The sequence below is a fragment of the Ovis canadensis genome, chromosome X (genome assembly GCF_042477335.2).
Source record: "Ovis canadensis isolate MfBH-ARS-UI-01 breed Bighorn chromosome X, ARS-UI_OviCan_v2, whole genome shotgun sequence".
Lineage (NCBI taxonomy): Eukaryota > Metazoa > Chordata > Mammalia > Artiodactyla > Bovidae > Ovis > Ovis canadensis.
This window is the reverse complement of record NC_091727.1, coordinates 68322290-68340159: the sequence shown is the minus strand read 5'-3', so window position 1 is coordinate 68340159 and position 17870 is coordinate 68322290. Positions and strand designations below refer to the sequence as shown.

At 39.1% G+C, this 17870-nt stretch overlaps 1 protein-coding gene and 1 pseudogene across 3 annotated transcripts in view; one reads left to right on the top strand and one right to left on the bottom strand.

Annotated features, from left to right (window-relative positions):
* NEXMIF (neurite extension and migration factor) overlaps positions 1-17870 on the top strand; it is a 204595-nt gene that overhangs the window by 49445 nt on the left and 137280 nt on the right. The window lies entirely within an intron of this gene.
* Positions 1508-2021, bottom strand: LOC138929947 (EP300-interacting inhibitor of differentiation 1-like; annotated as a pseudogene).

The window sequence follows — 17870 nt, the reverse complement described above, 5'->3', positions numbered from 1 at the left end:
TGTATTGAAAAACTGAACTATACTTCCATGAAGCTTTCCTTGGTAATGTGAACAATGATGTCCTTGTTTGTCTAAATGTCTATTTCCCTTTTACCTCTCAAGGTACTATATCACAAGCTGTTTTGAACTATATGTATACATGTATATACTTGAATTATTTTCCTGAAACCCTAAATCCATAAGGTTAAAAGTCATCTGGAATGAGTCTTCATTAAAGTTATAAAACTTTTATAGCAAATATATATAAATGAAATGGACAGTACCTTTTTAATTAGTTCACATGCCTATAGATCAGTATTAATTATTGCCAGAGTATGACAGGCTTAGCATCAGTTTTCTTTCTTTCTTTCTTTCTTTCTTTTTTACACAGAAAAAGAAACTTTTATTATCTTGAATGCTGGTGCATAACCAAAAAACAAACTTAATTAGAGGAGGAGACAGAGAGAAACTTCAGATACTGAGGTGGATTTCTGGGCAGATTAAAAAGTTTTAAGTGTTGTTCATAGTGTCTTTTTTTAGATGTAGGGCTTTTCTTTTACTGGACAATTTTCACTTAACAGTTTTTACATTATGAAGTTCAACCAGAGTCTTTTGCCTGTAAAGTTAAATGAAAAAAAGAGCAAGTGAAACAGAAAATTCTCTAGTATATACTGATGTTTGAAATAGTTTGTGTTCTTTATACTTTCATGTACACTTTACTGTCTAAATTTGAAACTTTATTAACGGTGTCTTAAGTTTTGACTTTTAAAAATGTTCAAGGCAATGATTTTTCTTGAATTAAAGATTACAGTAACTTTAAAAATGATCAAGATACATGTACAAACAGAATCTCAGTTGTACTTGGAAACACATTTCAAGATATAGCACACATGACACACTTCTTTTGGGACTTTATTATTCTTTGGGATACTGAAGAATACTCGGTAGATTTATTTTACACTAAAAATTTACCCTTTGATAACCACAGCTTGGATAGATCACAAAGCTGAATCTTTAAAGTTTTCCCAATATTCTTTCAGTCCAAATAACTCAAAGACATCATGTCCTAAGGTGGACAAATCAGTTACTTTTTCCCATATAATTAATATATGATATATTAATACATTAATTATGATATAATTAATATCAGTGGGCTTCTTGTACTGGGAGTCTGTCTTGGTCATAACATTCTTGCAAAGCTATTCCTTGCAGTGAAACATGAAAGATATTTCCCCCAATGTAAAGAAATTAATCTGAATAAACAACAACGTCAAAGCCATAAGTGTCAAAGGACATTCTTCAAAACAGGATTCAACAGTACTAAGATACTTTTCTTTAACAATTTTCTTCCTTTTTCTTAACTGTGCAGTCACTACCTTATTCTATTCTGCAAAAAAAAAAAAAAAAAGAAAAAGAAAAGAAAAAGATCAAGTTTTTCATTGTCACGAACTACTTGGAATGAACCCAAAAGACAGTGGAATGCTGGGTCTCTCCTCAAGCAGCATCCTCCTTTCTTAACAGCATTTAACTATTCTCTGTCAATAATCTCACTACAACCGAGTTCTTTGGTCAGACGATTGACAACCATAAGTGAAATAAGCTCTTTGATAAAACCCAATTGATCAAATGGGGTCTTCTCATTATGCATCTAAAACCTGCCATCCAGAGCTGCTTCTTTGGCTCTGGAGGTTCTCAGAAACATCTTGTTGGCTTCTTCAAGGGCCGCTGATACTGTAGCCTGCACCACTGAGCGGCTTCTCTTCCTGATAGTCATTGCTCTGGAAATCAGTGCCTGTGATCTCGCCTGGCTGCTCCCCAGGGCTGGGCCAGCTAGCTAGGCCTCGGGGCTGCATTGGCTGGGCCGCCGCCTCCTGCATTGGGCCTTCCTCCAACGGGGCCCCGGCATGGGAGGGGTTTGGGGATAGCTTCCAGCTCCCTCTGCTTACCTCCATATGTGGAAGGTCACTCTCACCAGGCACCACATCCATCTGCAGGTTGTTGCTCTCCTCATAGAGCTCAAACAGCTCATTCATTTCAGACATAGTGCAAGCAGCTCAACCTCCCTGTAAGGCGTTTCTTTTCCACCTCTTTATGTTTTTTTTTAGGTATAAATGATCATAATCTTGCTTTTGTAATGGAATGGGAATGGAAATTTTATTTATCATTGTTACCCAATTCTTTGATCTCCTTTCAAGTTATTTGCCACAAATTACAATGGTCTATTATCAAAAATTATTTTAATGATTTATAAGCTGAACATTCTCCTTTAATTTTGCTCAAAGAATTAGATGCTATCTGCCTTGTAAAACTATGTTTCGCCCAGTTAATAGAATATTTGACTTTTTTAGCATCTACACCAATATTTGGGATTATTCCTTTATTTAGTGCCTTGGAGATTTTTATACCATGGGACTTTGTGCACAGGTAAGAAGTATGTATTTCTTTAGTAAAGATGGGGAAGGGCCCATAGTTAGAGACCTTTTTTTTTGATTCTCAGGCAGTTCAGATTTATGAAAGAATACAGATGAATGTTTAAGATCTTCCAGTGGATTCCCTTGAAACTATCATTGCTTCCTTATTCACTGAAAAATCTTCATGATACAGGCTACAGTTTTAAGACCACTGGTCTATAGCATTTAGCACATTCCTGTGTTTTCTGAATATTCCAAAAAAAAAAGTAGATGAGTGCCAACACTAATTAGAACTGTGGAATGGAAGTATTAGTTCTAGTGAGTCATAATCATCAAGGTGGGTCGAAGGTACCCCACCTTAACCCCAAGTGGATGAAAGTATCTGCCGCTGCTGCTGCTGCTAAGTCGCTTCAGTCGTGTCCGACTCTGTGCGACCCCATGGACGGCAGCCTACTAGGCGCCTCCGTCCATGGGATTTTCCAGGCAAGAGTACTGGAGTGGGTTGCCATTGCCTTCTCTGGGATGAAAGTATCATTTGTTTTTAAAGATATCTCTGGATCAAAGATGCCTTGCCTTCTTCCTGCTTTCCATACTTATGCCTAGCATCTTTTATTCTCAGGATAATATCTCATTGAAAGTCTATAGTTTTATAGGCTTATCTTTATTGTTTTGAAATGGTGATACTCCTAGTTGTACTATCTTTATAGGCAGATATAACTGAAAAAGATACAATTTGTGCCTATTTGTATATTCAACTAGTATCTCTATTGTCTTGGTAAGCATATTAACAACCACTACTATTTTTTACATATTCAGTTTTTCTAACAAAATCTTCCTTATTAGTTTTTTTAGCTATTTTGAAAATTTTATGAGATGTTAGTAAGTGTCTTTATTTTTTAATTATTGACCATTATAGTGAGTTAAATGGTAGCCCTCAAGAAGATAATTTATTAATACCCTTAATCCCCAGAATCTGTTAAAGTTACCTTATTTGAAAAAAGAGTCTTTGTAGATGCAATTAAGGATCTCAAAATGAGGCAATCACCCTGGATTATCTGGGTGGGCCCTAAATGCCATCATATGTGTCCTTACAAGAAAGAAGCAAGGGAAGATAGCATAAGCACACAGAAGAAAAGAGACACGTGGAGAAGTTAATGTGAAGATGGAGCAGAGAAAGATGCAATCATAAGCCAAGGAATGGCATCAGCCACCAGAATCTGCAAGGAATGGACTCTCCCCTGGAGCCTCCAAAGGAGAGTGTGCCCTGGTGACAACTTGATTTTACACTTCTTGAACTGTGAGGGGATGAATTGCTGTTGTTTTATGTCACTCCTTTTGTGGTAATTTGTTATAGCAGCTACATTAAACTAGTACAATTATTAATGTGGTTCAAGTCCATGGTACTTTGAGGAAATGGGACCAATATTAAACATCTGACTTCTTTGTCTGCTGACTTGGATTTGGTTTGTTTATCATGGGGGAGTAGGTCATTTGTATTAATTACATCCCCAACCAGTAGTTTCCCTAAAGGTAATTATCAATTTTTAAATAAATAATGACACTTTTTTTAACCACAGGAGAAAAATAAGACATAGAGAATAATCCTAACCTTTGAATGTTATTCAGAAGGGAAGGCTTCTGTCTATGGGAATGCAGAATAACATTGGTAAATAAGCAGTCCAGACTTGACATTAGCTGTTATCAGCGACTAAAAGCAAAGAAATAATTCAGCCTTAGAACTAGGCAATTCAGGTAGAGGAATGGGGAAGTGTTAGTTAAGCCTCTAACTGAGTTGCCTGACCATTCAGTTCACTAAAGAGGCATTTAATGCATAGGATGAATATATATGCTTAGCAAGTGTCTTATACAAAATATGTACTCTAATTTTAATTTTATATTGTTATTACTATCATTATTGTTACTATTTAACTCATAACCTTCAGTTCACATGGATGTCTTAAGATCTATGAAGAAGGTGTTAACATGCTGTGCACACTGCCACCTTGAAAAGTGTCCTTGCCAAGAAGCACTTGTAATTGAGGTCAAGAGACAAGATATATGGGCTGTGATTATACAGTAATCAAGGGGCTTCCTTGGTAATCCAGTGGTTAAGAATCTGCCTTGTGGAGTAGGAGGACATGCACTCATCTTCTCCTGCAAGAGCACCAAAATCACAACTAGCTGTGAAACAACCATCAACAGGAGGATGCAGGAACCCACCAAAAAAGGATAGCCCATGTCCAAAAACAAAGAAGAATCTGCAACAAGATGGTTGGAGAGGTGCAAACACGATAAAATCAAATCCCATACCTACCAAGTGAGCGGCCCACAATCTGGAGAACAATAATACCAAAGAAGTTCCCCTGCTCCCCCACTGTTGTGAAGATTCTGGGCCTCACATCAGGCTTCCCAGCCTGAGGATCTGGCAAGGGGACTGGGAATCCCCAGAGAATCTGACTTTGCAAGCCAGTGGGATTTAATTTCAGAACTTCCACAGGACTGGGGGAAACAGAGATTCCACTCTAGGAGGGCACAAACAAAACCTTGTGTGCACCAATATGTAGGAGAAAGGAGCAGTGACCCCACAGGAGACTGAAAGAGACATACCTGCTAGTTTTGGAGAGTCACCTGTGGAGGTGTGGGTTGGCAGTGGCTCCCCACAGGGATGGAGGCCCTGGAAGCAGCAGTCCTGGAAGGGGCCCCTAGCGTAAGTCCCCTTGGAGGTCAGCATTAACCCTACTATAGAACCGAAATGGAGTAGCCATCATGGTCAACAAAAGAGTCTGAAACGCAGTACTTAGATGCAATCTCAAAAACGACAGAATGATCTCTGTTCGTCTCCAAGACAAACCATTCAATATCACAGTTATCCAAGTCTATGCCCCAACCAGCAACGCTGAAGAAGATGAAGTTGAACGGTTTTATGAAGACCTACAAGACCTTTTAGAAATAACACCCCAAAAAGATGTCCTTTTCATTATAGGGGACTGGAATGCAAAAGTAGGAAGTCAAGCAATACCTGGAGTAACAGGCAAATTTGGCCTTGGAATATGGAATGAAGCAGGTCAAAGACTAATAGAGTTTTGCCAAGAAAATGCACTGGTCATAGCAAACACCTTTTTCCAACAGCACAAGAGAAGACTCTACACATGGACATCACCAGATGGTCAACACCAAAATCAGATTGATTATATTCTTTGCAGCCAAATATGGAGAAGCTCTATACAGTCAGCAAAAACAAGACGAGGAGCTGACTGTGGCTCAGATCATGAACTCTTTATTGCCAAATTCAGACTTAAATTGAAGAAAGGAGGGAAAACCTCTAGACCATTCAGGTATGACCTAAATCAAATCCCTTATGATTATACAGTGGAAGTGAGAAATAGATTTAAGAGCCTAGATCTGATAGATAGAGTGCCTGATGAACTGTGGAATGAGGTTCATGACATTATACAGGAGACAGAGATCAAGACCATCCCCATGGAAAAGAAATGCAAAAAAGCAAAATGGCTGTCTGGGGAGGCCTTACAAATAGCTGTGAAAAGAAGAGCGGCAAAAAGCAAAGGAGAAAAGGAAAGATATAAGCATCTGAATGCAGAGTTCCAAAGAATAGCAAGAAGAGATAAGAAAGCCTTCTTCAGTGATCAATGCAAAGAAATAGAGGAAAAGAACAGAATGGGAAAGACTAGAGATCTCTTCAAGAAAATTAGAGATACCAAGGGAACATTTCATGCAAAGATGGGCTCGATAAAGGACAAAAATGGTATGGACCTAACAGAAGCAGAGGATATTAAGAAGAGGTGTCAAGAATACACGGAAGAACTGTACAAAAAAGATCTTCACGACCCAGATAATCATGATGATGTGATCACTAATCTAGAGCCAGACATCTTGGAAAGTGAAGTCAGGTGGGCCTTGGAAAGCATCACTATGAACAAAGTTAGTGGAGGTGATGGAATTCCAGTTGAGTGGTTTCAAATCCTGAAAGACGATGCTGTGAAAGTGCTACACTCAATATGCCAGCAAATTTGGAAAACTCAGCAGTGGCCACAGGACTGGAAAAGGTCAGTTTTCATTCCAATCCCAAAGAAAGGCAATGCCAAAGAATGCTCAAACTACCACACAATTGCACTCATCTCACGTGCTAGTAAAGTAATGCTCAAAATTCTCCAAGCCAGGCTTCAGCAATACAGGAACCGTGAACTCCCTGATGTTCAAGCTGGTTTTAGAAAAAGCAGAGGAACCAGAGATCAAATTGCCCACATCCGCTGGATCATGGAAAAAGCAAGAGAGTTCCAGAAAAACATCTATTTCTGCTTGATTGACTATGTCAAAGCCTTTGACTGTGTGGATCACAATAAACTGTGGACAATTCTGAAAGAGATGGGAATACCAGACCACCTGACCTGCCTCTTGAGAAATCTGTATGCAGGTCAGGAAGCAACAGTTAGAACTGGACATGAAACAACAGACTGGTTCCAAATAGGAAAAGGAGTGTGTCAAGGCTGTATATTGTCACCCTGCTTTATTTAACTTATATGCAGAGTACATCATGAGAAACGCTGGACTGGAAGAAACACAAGCTGGAATCAAGATTGCCGGGAGAAATATCAATCACCTCAGATATGCAGATGACACCACCCTTATGGCAGAAAGTGAGGAGGAGCTAAAAAGCCTCTTGATGAAAGTGAAAGACGAGAGTGAAAAAGTTGGCTTAAAGGTCAACATTCAGAAAACAAAGATCATGGCATCCGGTCCCATCACTTCATGGCAAATAGATGGGGAAACAGTAGAAACAGTGTCAAACTTTAGTTTTTGGGCTCCAAAATCACTGCAGATGGTGATTGCAGCCATGAATTTAAAAGACGCTTCCTCCTTGGAAGAAAAGTTATGACCAACCTAGACAGCATATTCAAAAGCAGAGACATTACTTTGCCGACTAAGGTCCATCTAGTCAAGGCTATGGTTTTTCCAGTGGTCATGTATGGATGTGAGAGTTGGATTGTGAAGAAGGCTGAGCACCAAAGAATTGTTGCTTTTGAACTGTGGTGTTGGAGAAGACTCTTGAGAGTCCCCTGGACTGCAAGGAGACCCAACCAGTCCATTCTGAAGGAGATAAACCCTGGGATTTCTTTGGAAAGAATGATGCTAAAGCTGAAATTCCAGTACTTTGGCCACCTCATGAGAGGAGTTGACTCATTGGAAAAGACTCTGATGCTGGGAGGGATTGGGGGCAGGAGGAGAAGGGGACGACAGAGGATGAGATGGCTGGATGGCATCACGGACTCGATGGACGTGTCTGAGTGAACTCCGGGAGATGGTGATGAACAGGGAGGCCTGGCGTGCTGTGAGTCATGGGGTCGCAAAGAGTTGGACTCGACTGAGTGACTGAACTGAACTGAACTGATAGAGCCTGTAGACCCCGGGGTGGGGACACTTCAGTCCAAACAACTAACAGGGAGAGAGCACAACCCCATCCATCAGCAAATAATTGGATTAAAGTTTTATTGAACATGACCCTGCCCACCAGAGCAAGACCCAGTTTTTCCCACTATCCGTCCCTCCAATTAGGAAGCTTATAGAAGTCTCTTAGCCTCATGAACTAGAGAGCAGACAGAGGAAGCAAGAAGAAACATAATCCAACAGCAGCTAGAATGAAAACCACATCACACAAAGTTAATCAGAATGAAAAAGCAGAGGGTTTTTTCCCAGATGAAGGGACAAGATAAAACTCTAGAAAAACAACCAAATGAAGTGGAGATAGGCAACCTTCCAGAAAAAGAATTCATAATAATGATAGTGAAGATGATCCAAGGTCTCAGAAAAAGAATGGAGGCAAACATTGAGAAGATGCAAGAAATGTTTGCCAAAAGACATAGAGGAACTAAAGAACAAACAGAGATGAACAATACACTGCTGCTGCTGCTGCTAAGTCACTTCAGTCATGTCTGACTCTGTGCTACCCCATAGATGGCAGCCCACCAGGCTCCACTGTCCTTGTAATTCTCCAGGCCAGAACACTGAAGTGGGTTGCCATTTCCTTCTCCAGTGCATGAAACTGAAAAGTGAAAGTGAAGTCGCTCAGTCGTGTCTGACTCTTCGAGACCCCATGGACTGCAGCCTACCAGGCTCCTCCATCCATGGGATTTTCCAGGCAAGAGTACTGGAGTGGGTTGCCATTGCCTTCTCTGGAACAACACACTAGAAGGGATCAATAGCAGAATAATTGAGGCAGAAGAATGGACAAGTAACTGGGAAGACAGAATGGTGGAAATCACTGCCACAGAACAGAATGTAGATAAAAGAATGAAAAAAATGAAGACAGCCTTAGAGACCTCTGAGACAACATTAAATGCACCAACATTCACATAATAAGGGGTCTCAGAAGGAGAAGAGAGAGAGAAAGGACCCAAGAAATTGTTTGAAGAGATAGTAACTGAAAACTTCCCTGGTGGCTCAGATGGTAAAGTGTTTGTCTACAATGCGGGAGACCTGGGTTTGATCCCTGGGTTGGGAAGATCCCCTGGAGAAGGAAATGGCAATCCACTCCAGGACTATTGCCTGGAAAATCCCATGGATGGAGGAGCCTGGCAGGCTACAGCTCATGGGGTCACAAAGAGTCAGACATGACTGAGAGACTTCACTTCCCTAACATGGGAAAGGAAATAGTCAGCTAAGTTCAGGAAGTGCAGAGTCCCAGGCAGGATAAACCCAAGAAAGAACATACAGAGACACAAGTAATCAAAATGACAAAAATTAAAAACTAACATGAAATATTAAAAGCAACAAAGAAAAGTGACAAATAACATACAAGAGAACTCCCATACTGTTATCAGCTGATTTCTCAACAGAAACACTACAAGCCAGAAGGGAATGGCAGGACATATTTAAAGAGATGAAAGGGAAGAACGTACAAGCAAGAATACTATTCCCAGCAAGACTCTCATTCAGATTTGACAGAGAAATCAAAAGCTTTATAGACAAGCAAAAATTAAGAGAATTCAGCATCACCAAACCAGCTTTACAACATGTACTCAAGGAACTTCTCCAGGCAGGAAACACAAGAGAAAGGAAAGACCTACACAAAATAAACCCCAAAGAACTAAGAAAATGGTAATAGGAACATATATGTGAATAATCACCTTAACTGTAGATGGATTAAATGCACCAACCAAAAAACATAGACTGGCTGGATGAATAGAAGTATTTGCATGTATGCCCATCCACTTACCACATCACTCTACTTAACCCCCCAAATTGTATGTAAGTATTCTATATTGTTAGGTTAAACATATTTCCATTATTGCATGCAATTGTAATTATCTTTTTTTCTTGGTCTGGCTATTGATATGAAAACTGATAAACACCTTTTACTATTGTGATTATGTGATTTTACATATTTTATGTGATTTTACTATTGTGATTATGTAGTTATTAATCACTATTAATTAAGTGAATACACTATATCATGATTGGTCAACAGAGGATAGTAGAATTCTATATCACTAAAATTACCATTTAATAGAAAAAATTGTAATCACATTTAAAATACAGATGCATAAGATAATTTTTATGCATCTTGGAATTTTTTGAAAAATGCAAATAAATGCCCAAGTATTGCTTTTTTCTTCCAAAGCTCCAGATGTGTTTCTAATGAGCAATCATGTTTAAAAACAACCATACTATATGATGATGTTTTACTTTTATCTAGCTTGTTTCACTTTTTCTATTTCATATTTAGTGCTCCCATTTCATTTAGTTTATGTTTTCCAATTTCTCTGTTTTTGTTGTTGTTTTTTCTCAAGCCTTTATCGAGCACATAGAAAAGCTTTTGTGTGTGCGTGTATATATATAATGTATATTATATTTTAGAAAATCTATGAATTTTTGCCTAGTGAAAAAAATTTATGACATTTTGATTCCACTTGTTTGAGTTAGTATGAATAGAATGTTAGGTTTTTAATTTATATTCACTCAACTTTGATATAGTTTTTTGGGCATCTCATATTACTGCTAAAAGTCTAGGAAATTGGGCTTCCCTGGTGGCTTAGTGGAGAGGAGTCTGCCTGCCAATGTAGGAGACACAAGTTCAGTCCCTGATCTGGGAGGATCCCATGGGCCGCAATAATTGAGCCTGTGTTCTAGAGCCCACAAGCTACAACTACTGAAGCCCATGAACTTAGAGCCTGTGCTCCACAACAAGAGAAGCCACAGTGCTGAGAAGCCTTCACACCTCAACTAGAGAGTAGCCCCTATGCAAAGAGAACTAGAGAAAGCCCATGTGCAGTAATGAAGACCCAGAGCAGCCAATTAATTAATTGAAATTGTATAAAAATAAAAATAACAAAGTATCAGATTTTCATTAAAATATTTTAAAAATATTTTCTTTAAAAATCAACAATTACATATGTAAATACTTTTTCTCCTTTCAAATTGGTTGCTTTAGGAAACATTATTCTAAAAAAACTGCCATTGCTTAAGTGTTTTGGGCACTTCTCCCTAGAGATTGTCTCCAGAGCCTGCAGCATGTTGCTTAGAATCTACCCTAAGGTGACAGGCCCTCATCCTTTCACAGTGGAGCAGCTTTATTATTTGGAACCAAGTTCAAATTTTCTAGGGTGATTTCTTTGAAAGTGAAATGGTGACTACAGCCATGAAATTAAGACTCCTTCAAAGGAAAGCTATGACAAATCTAGAAAGTGCGTTAAAAAGCAAAGACTTCTCTTTGCCAACCAAGGTCTGTGTAGTCAAAACTATGGTTTTTCCAGTAGTCATGTATAGATGTGAGAGTTGTACCGTAAAGAAGGCTGAGTGCTGAAGAATTGACACTTTCAAATTGTAGTGCTGGAGGACTTTTGAGAGTCCCCTGGACTGCAAGGAGATCAAACCAGTCAATCCTAAAGGAAATTAACCCTGAATATTCGTTGGAAGGACTGATGCTGAAGCTGAAGCCCCAGTGCTTTGGCCACCTGATGCAAAGAGCTGACTCATTGGAAAAGACCCTGATGCTGGGCAAAAGGAGATGGGGATGACAGAGGATGAGATGGTTGGATGGTATCATTGACACAATGCACATAAATTTGAGCAAACTTTGGGGGATAGTGAAGGACAGGGAAGACTGGCATGCTATAGTCCATGGGTTTGCAAAGGGTTGGACATGATTTAGCGACTGAACAGCAATGACAATCATGCTATACACATGAAACTAAGTATATCAACTTGTTTTCCATCAAAAAAAAAAAAAAAAAGAAGATTGTTTTGCCCTATAAGCTAGGAGTATAAAGCTAGCAGTTGAAGCAATTGAAGGTGGCTGGGAGAATCTATGGTTTTGGCAAAGTAGAGCCTTTAGCTTTGGGAAAGAAGATGCTAATTACAATGGGTGCTAATTGTTTCTATTTGAAAATTCTCAAAGCAGGATTTCTGAAAACACATTAAGTAAGCTTTAGGTGGATAACTAAATTGCTGTCAGGAAAGAATCTTCTCTACAACTTGTGCGGAAAGATTCAGTTGTGAAATGAAATAAGCTTGATGCCTCCTCTTCTGTTACACCGTTCTTGTTTGTTTAGTCACTAAGTCGTGTCTGATCCTTTCTGCAACCCCTTGGACTATAGCCCGCCAGGCTCCTCTGTCCATGGGGTTTCCCATGCAAGTATACTGGAGTGGGTTGCCATTTTCTTCTCCAGGGAATCTTTCTGTCCCAGGAATTGAACCCCTGTCTCCTGCACTGGCAGGCAGATTCTTTACCACTGAGCCACGTGGGAAGCCCTGTACTGTTCCTGGGAGCTGCTAATTGAAAATGTTTTGAGAAAGAAGTGTTTAGGGGATTTTGTATATAGTTTTTTTTTCCCCCTTTGAATTGTTATTGTTTATTTTTAAAGCATATTATGAGTCACGTTTAAGTAGAAACTCAGTTTTTGTCAGTGGTCAAATATATTGTCCATTTGAATTACATCACAAGTGAGTTTGTATCAGTTTTTGTCAGTGGTCAAATATATTGTCCACTTGAATTACATCACAAGTGAGTTTGTATAACGTTGGAATAGCTCTGTGTATACTGGAAACAGTAGAACTTGATTCATTTGTTAGCTGCTACTGCTAAGTCACTTCAGTCGTGTTTGACTCTGTGCGACCCCATAGACGGCAGCCCACCAGGCTCCCCCATCCCTGGGATTCTCCAGGCAAGAACACTGGATTGGGTTGCCATTTCCTTCTCCAATGCATGAAAGTGAAAAGTGAAAGTGAATTTGCTCAGTCGTGTCATGCACATAGGAGATATTAATAAGTTAATAAATAAGATCTAATTAAGATCTGATTCAGGTATTCTATTTCCTGTAGTCAGGGGGCACTTAATTACTTGATAGTTAACAATAGTTAATAATAGATTACCATTAATTATCTTTACAAATAATTGTCCTGGTGCGGTTTATTTATTTATTTAGCTACCCCAATTGTTATATCTGCAAATCTCTAACCAATCAGGGCAATCCTTGGCCCATTTAAAGCATTCATATCCAACTGTTTTTTTTCTGGAAAAAAAAATGGTGCAGGATATATTACTAGATACAGTTAAGGTGGTATCCTAGTCTCTTGTGTTTGTATTCCTTCTTATCTCACCTTGTACACAGGAGGCATTCTGAAAATGCTTGTTGAATTACTAAGTTGAATCACAGATCTAATAACTCTCAAATTATTTTCTCCAAAATATTTTGGAGCTTTGATATAGTTACAGCCAAAAGTATAGAGAAGCTGTTTTGGTTTAGATGAGTAACCAAGCTTCCTTAGTTCACTTAAAGAAAGATCAGGCAAATCATCTGTGAATGAGAAATTTCCTCAGTCTCTCCTCTCTAGCCCCCCTGTATTAGGTGTTCATGAGGCTCGCTAGGGGAGTTGAGGAGGTTTACTGCAAGCCACTATTCTTTGTTGTCTTGAGGCAAGTGGTGTAGGGAGGAAGGAGACTTAGGAGGTGGGGAAAAGTATTGAAAACCCAAAACATGACCCCTAAGTTTTGAGAGCTTTCATTAATATTGATGATTTAAAATCCTAGATAGAGCAATTAAAAATGCTACACAGTTACAGTTAGAACTGTATTCTGTGGTACTGCCCAAAGAGGAGTCTGGGGCTGGGACTGTTCTTACAGATCCCTAGGAGAAGACCCAAAGGCTTATTCTTAACTGGCATTGAATACTTAGTATGTGAAAAGCTCTGTGGGGAATGCAAAATAAATTGCCACCTAGTTGCATCTTGCCACCACCTAGTTTTTAGTCTAATTAGGTTAAGAGAAATAAAGAACAATGCGAGGCAAATTATGTTACCTGTTATAATGGCACAAAGTGCTGAGAAGAGATACATGATCTATAATAACTCAGTGAGTGAGATTATCACAGGGTAGGGAATATATATTTACTTTCCCCAGATAATTATTTTTAATGACAACTGGACTTAGTTCATAGTAACAACAGACTGCACTCTTTGAAGAAAAGGAAGAGAATTATTTATATCCCAAGTAAGGCTTGAGCAGGTTACTAGAATTCTGTCACAAACCTATACAGAAGAATTAAAAATTTAGGTTTATACTTATACATATTTGCAGGTTTTTAATTAAATTTTGCTGTCCATATTCTCTTTATACCATAATTATATGTGAATGTGTGTGTCCTCAGTTGTGTCTGACTCTTTGTGACCTCATGGACTGTAGCCTGCCAGGCTCCTCTGTCCATGGAATTTTCCAGGCAAGAATACTGGAGTGGGTTGCCATTTCCTACTCCAGGGGATCTGCCTGACACAGGGATCGAACTAGGGTCTCGTGTTTCCTGCATTGGCAGGCAGATTCTTTATCACTGCGCCACCTGGGATGATACTGAATGACGTATGAAAACCCTGTTTTCTTTATACCCAGGTATGGTAGGATGTGGGCTTCCCTGGTAGCTCAGCTGGTAAAGAATCCACCTGCAATGCCGGAGACCCTGGTTAGATTCCTGGGTTGGGAAGATCCCCTGGAGAAGGGATAGGCTACCCACTCCAATATTCTTGGGCTTCCCTGGTGGCTTAGACAGTATAGAATTCGCCTGCAATGTGGGAGACCTGGGTTTGATCCCTGAGTTGAGAAGATCCCCTGGAGGACGACATGGCAACCCACTCCAGTATTCTTGCCTAGAGAATCCCCATGGACAGAGGAGCCTGACAGGCTACAGTCCATGGGGTCGCAAAGACTTGGACATGACTGAGCGACTGAACACAGCCCAGCACAGCATGGTAGGATGCAGTGTGTTGGGGAGAACTCTTCAGTTTCAGCACAACTGAGAGCTTACGTGTCCGACTCTTCACAACCCCGTGGACTGTAGCCTACCAGGCTTCTCCATCTATGGGATTCTCCAGGCAAGAATACTGGAGTGGGTTACCATTTCCTTCTCCAGGGGATCTCCCTGACCCAGATATCGAACCTGGGTCTCCTGCATTGGAGGCAGACACTTTAACCTCTGAGCCACCAGGGAAACCCAAGGCAGAGCTTATTGATGCTTTTGAACTGTGGTGCTGGAGAAGACTCTTGAGAGTCCCTTAAACTGCAAGGAGGTCCAACCAGTCCATCCTAAAGGAGATCAGTCCTGGGCGTTCATTGGAAGGACTGATGCTAAAGCTGAAACTCCAATACTTTGGCCACCTCATGCGAAGAGTTGACTCATTGGAAAAGACTCTGATGCTGGGAGGGATTGGGGGCAGGACAAGGGGGAGACAGAGGATGAGATGGCTGGATGGCATCACCGACTCTATGGACATGAGTTTGAGTGAACTCCGGGAGTTGGTGATGGACAGGACAACTGGTGTGCTGTGATTCATGGGGTCGCAAAGAGTCAGACATGACTGAGTGACTGAACTGAACTGAACTGAAAGAAAAGTAAGGATCCTGAAGCAGAACAAAAGTTGTGAACTGTCTAGAGCTTTCAAAGTACACCCATGCATTGTTGCCATGTGTTGTTAATAGCACCTATCCAAGGAACAGCCTATTGGCAAATTGGCTGTTGGGCATGACCATTTCAGATATAGAGAAAGCGTCATTGGGAACATAGTAATATGTTAATCAAAAGATATTATTACATGTTTTCAAAACTTGCTTTGGAAAACAAATTTAAGGTAAAATTACTTCACTTTGATTCTGTTGTTTTAAACAAATTTTATATTTAACTTAATATCTAGTATCATAAGGCTTTCCTTTATAAAATTGCTTTTAAAGTTAAAATATTTCTTTATTAATTAATTAATTCTTTCATTCATTTCTTTGCTTTTCCCATGTTTAATCTGGTTAGTTATCACTCAGATTGTGGGGACTGTATTCCTCCATATACAGGTTTTAACACATTGTGCCTATATCAAAACATCAAAGCTTTCTGGGTTCCACTTTTCATTATTTTTAATTAAAATTTACACTTACTCATATTCCAGTTTATTCTGGACTGAAACTGGTTTTTTACAGTGCCAAAGCTTGGTATTTGCTACTTGGGACCTATTTTGATTACTTCTTCCATCTACAGTGATTACCACTCTCTTCTTTTTCATCAGTTATTTGGAAAACACACACACATATACATATACATACACATACATATTTATAGACTATATCTGTGTGCTATGCCATTTAAATAAGAAATTGCTGTGGCTTTCTCATAAGCTCAGAATTTATTTTTTCCTCTCAGTGTCTCACTTAAACATTTTATTATGTTCCCAATGAAGATTTCCCTTCCACTTATAAAAAATTAAGTGGATAGTTACATATAATCCTTGTCCTCATGGATGACTACTCTCATAACCTGACCCTTTCATTTTCAGACCAGCACTGTTACTCTTGGTTTGTTTTCTTCACAGTAGTTCACAGCCCATCTCTGGTGTTCACATTTTTACCTTTGTAGATGGAAGAGTACTTTTTAAAAAATGCACAAGTGGTAGGAAGAAAGAGGGCAGGAAAAGACAGTGAAGAAATTCTTCTGTTCATTATCTTTCTGTTGCATTGGCTCAACTGTGGAATGTGAGAAAAGCAGGAAACAGAACAATTATGATTATATAGTCTGTTTGTGTAAGGATATAATTAATATGTATTAATACTTCCCTCTTAGGTAGCCAAAATGAGGATCTTGTCAGTGTAAGGGAGATTAAAAAGACAGTTCTTGTGTTTGCTGGCATATAGGACTATTGGAATGTGTATAAGATTGGGGGGAAATTAATTTCTGTCCTGTTTAAAACTATCAAGTGTGCCTTTTCTAGATAATTGTGCAAGGTGGATTCTCAGTACGTGCAGGTGTGGTGAATCATGAACTGTTTTAATTTTAGATACATAGGAGAAATCATGGCCCCTAATGGGGATTGTTGGCTATTGACTCCATTAGCACTGATAAGGAAAGAGAAGACTAGAAGGGGGAAAATTTCAGGGGCTGTGGTAAAGATGAGATTTTCCACTTCTTTATAAGGCTAGGATGACAAAAACCTAATGTAACGCTTTTCCTACAGTGGTTTGTGGCTCTAAGTGACTTCAGCTTAATTTATTATGTCACAATTGCCTGGTAGGCAAGAAAATTACTAAAATCAGGAGTAATAATAACCCATTTTATCTGTGAGATGGAGGGTATTACTATAATTTAAAGTCTGCTATTTTGGAGAAGAAATCAGATGTCAATAAATGAGAAACTGACCTGAAATTGCACAGCAAGTTAGTAGCATTAATTTTTTTTAACTTTTTATTTTTACTTTATTTTACTTTATAATACTGTATTGGTTTTGCCATACATTGACATGAATCCAAAATAATACCAATCTAGACTTACATTTCCTTTCCTACTCTTTCTTTAAACATATTTTTTGGCCATGCTATGCTGCTTATGGGATCTTAGTTCCCCAACCAGGGATTGAATCTGGCCATTGGCGTGAAAGTATGGAGTCTTAACCCCTTGAGTGCCAGGGAATTCCCTCCTTTCCTACTCTTGAAAGCTTAGAGTAGGTTAGTTATATGGTCAATTATATGGTTATCAGCATAACTGTTTTAACTTCTACTGGATACCTGGAGCACAGCAACAAAATAGGAGTCTTTGAAATGATGTAGTACTTCAAAATTTGCATGATGCATACTATATTCCTACAAGCATTCTGTCATCTCTTTCAACGTAGAACCTCAAATACCTTTCACTGCAGTTCAAGCTCCATTTTCTTTTTCTGTCCTCATTGGAGATTATTAGGTAGTCACACTTCTCTGCCTTTTATCTCCTCCAAAACAGGTTAAAAACCTTTCTTATTAAAGAATTATTTTCCTTTCTACAAACCCACTCCCCTTCTTTCTCTACTCTACAACATTCTCTTTTGCAAGCTGAAAGATCCAAGTAACTTAAACCTGTCTCCAACCCTTGTTTTTATCATTTTCTTTGTGGGTTTTTTTTTCTGTAATTTTGTCTTCTCACTAAAAATGTAGTAGGGGACATACTATTTTCTTCCCTATGTAAT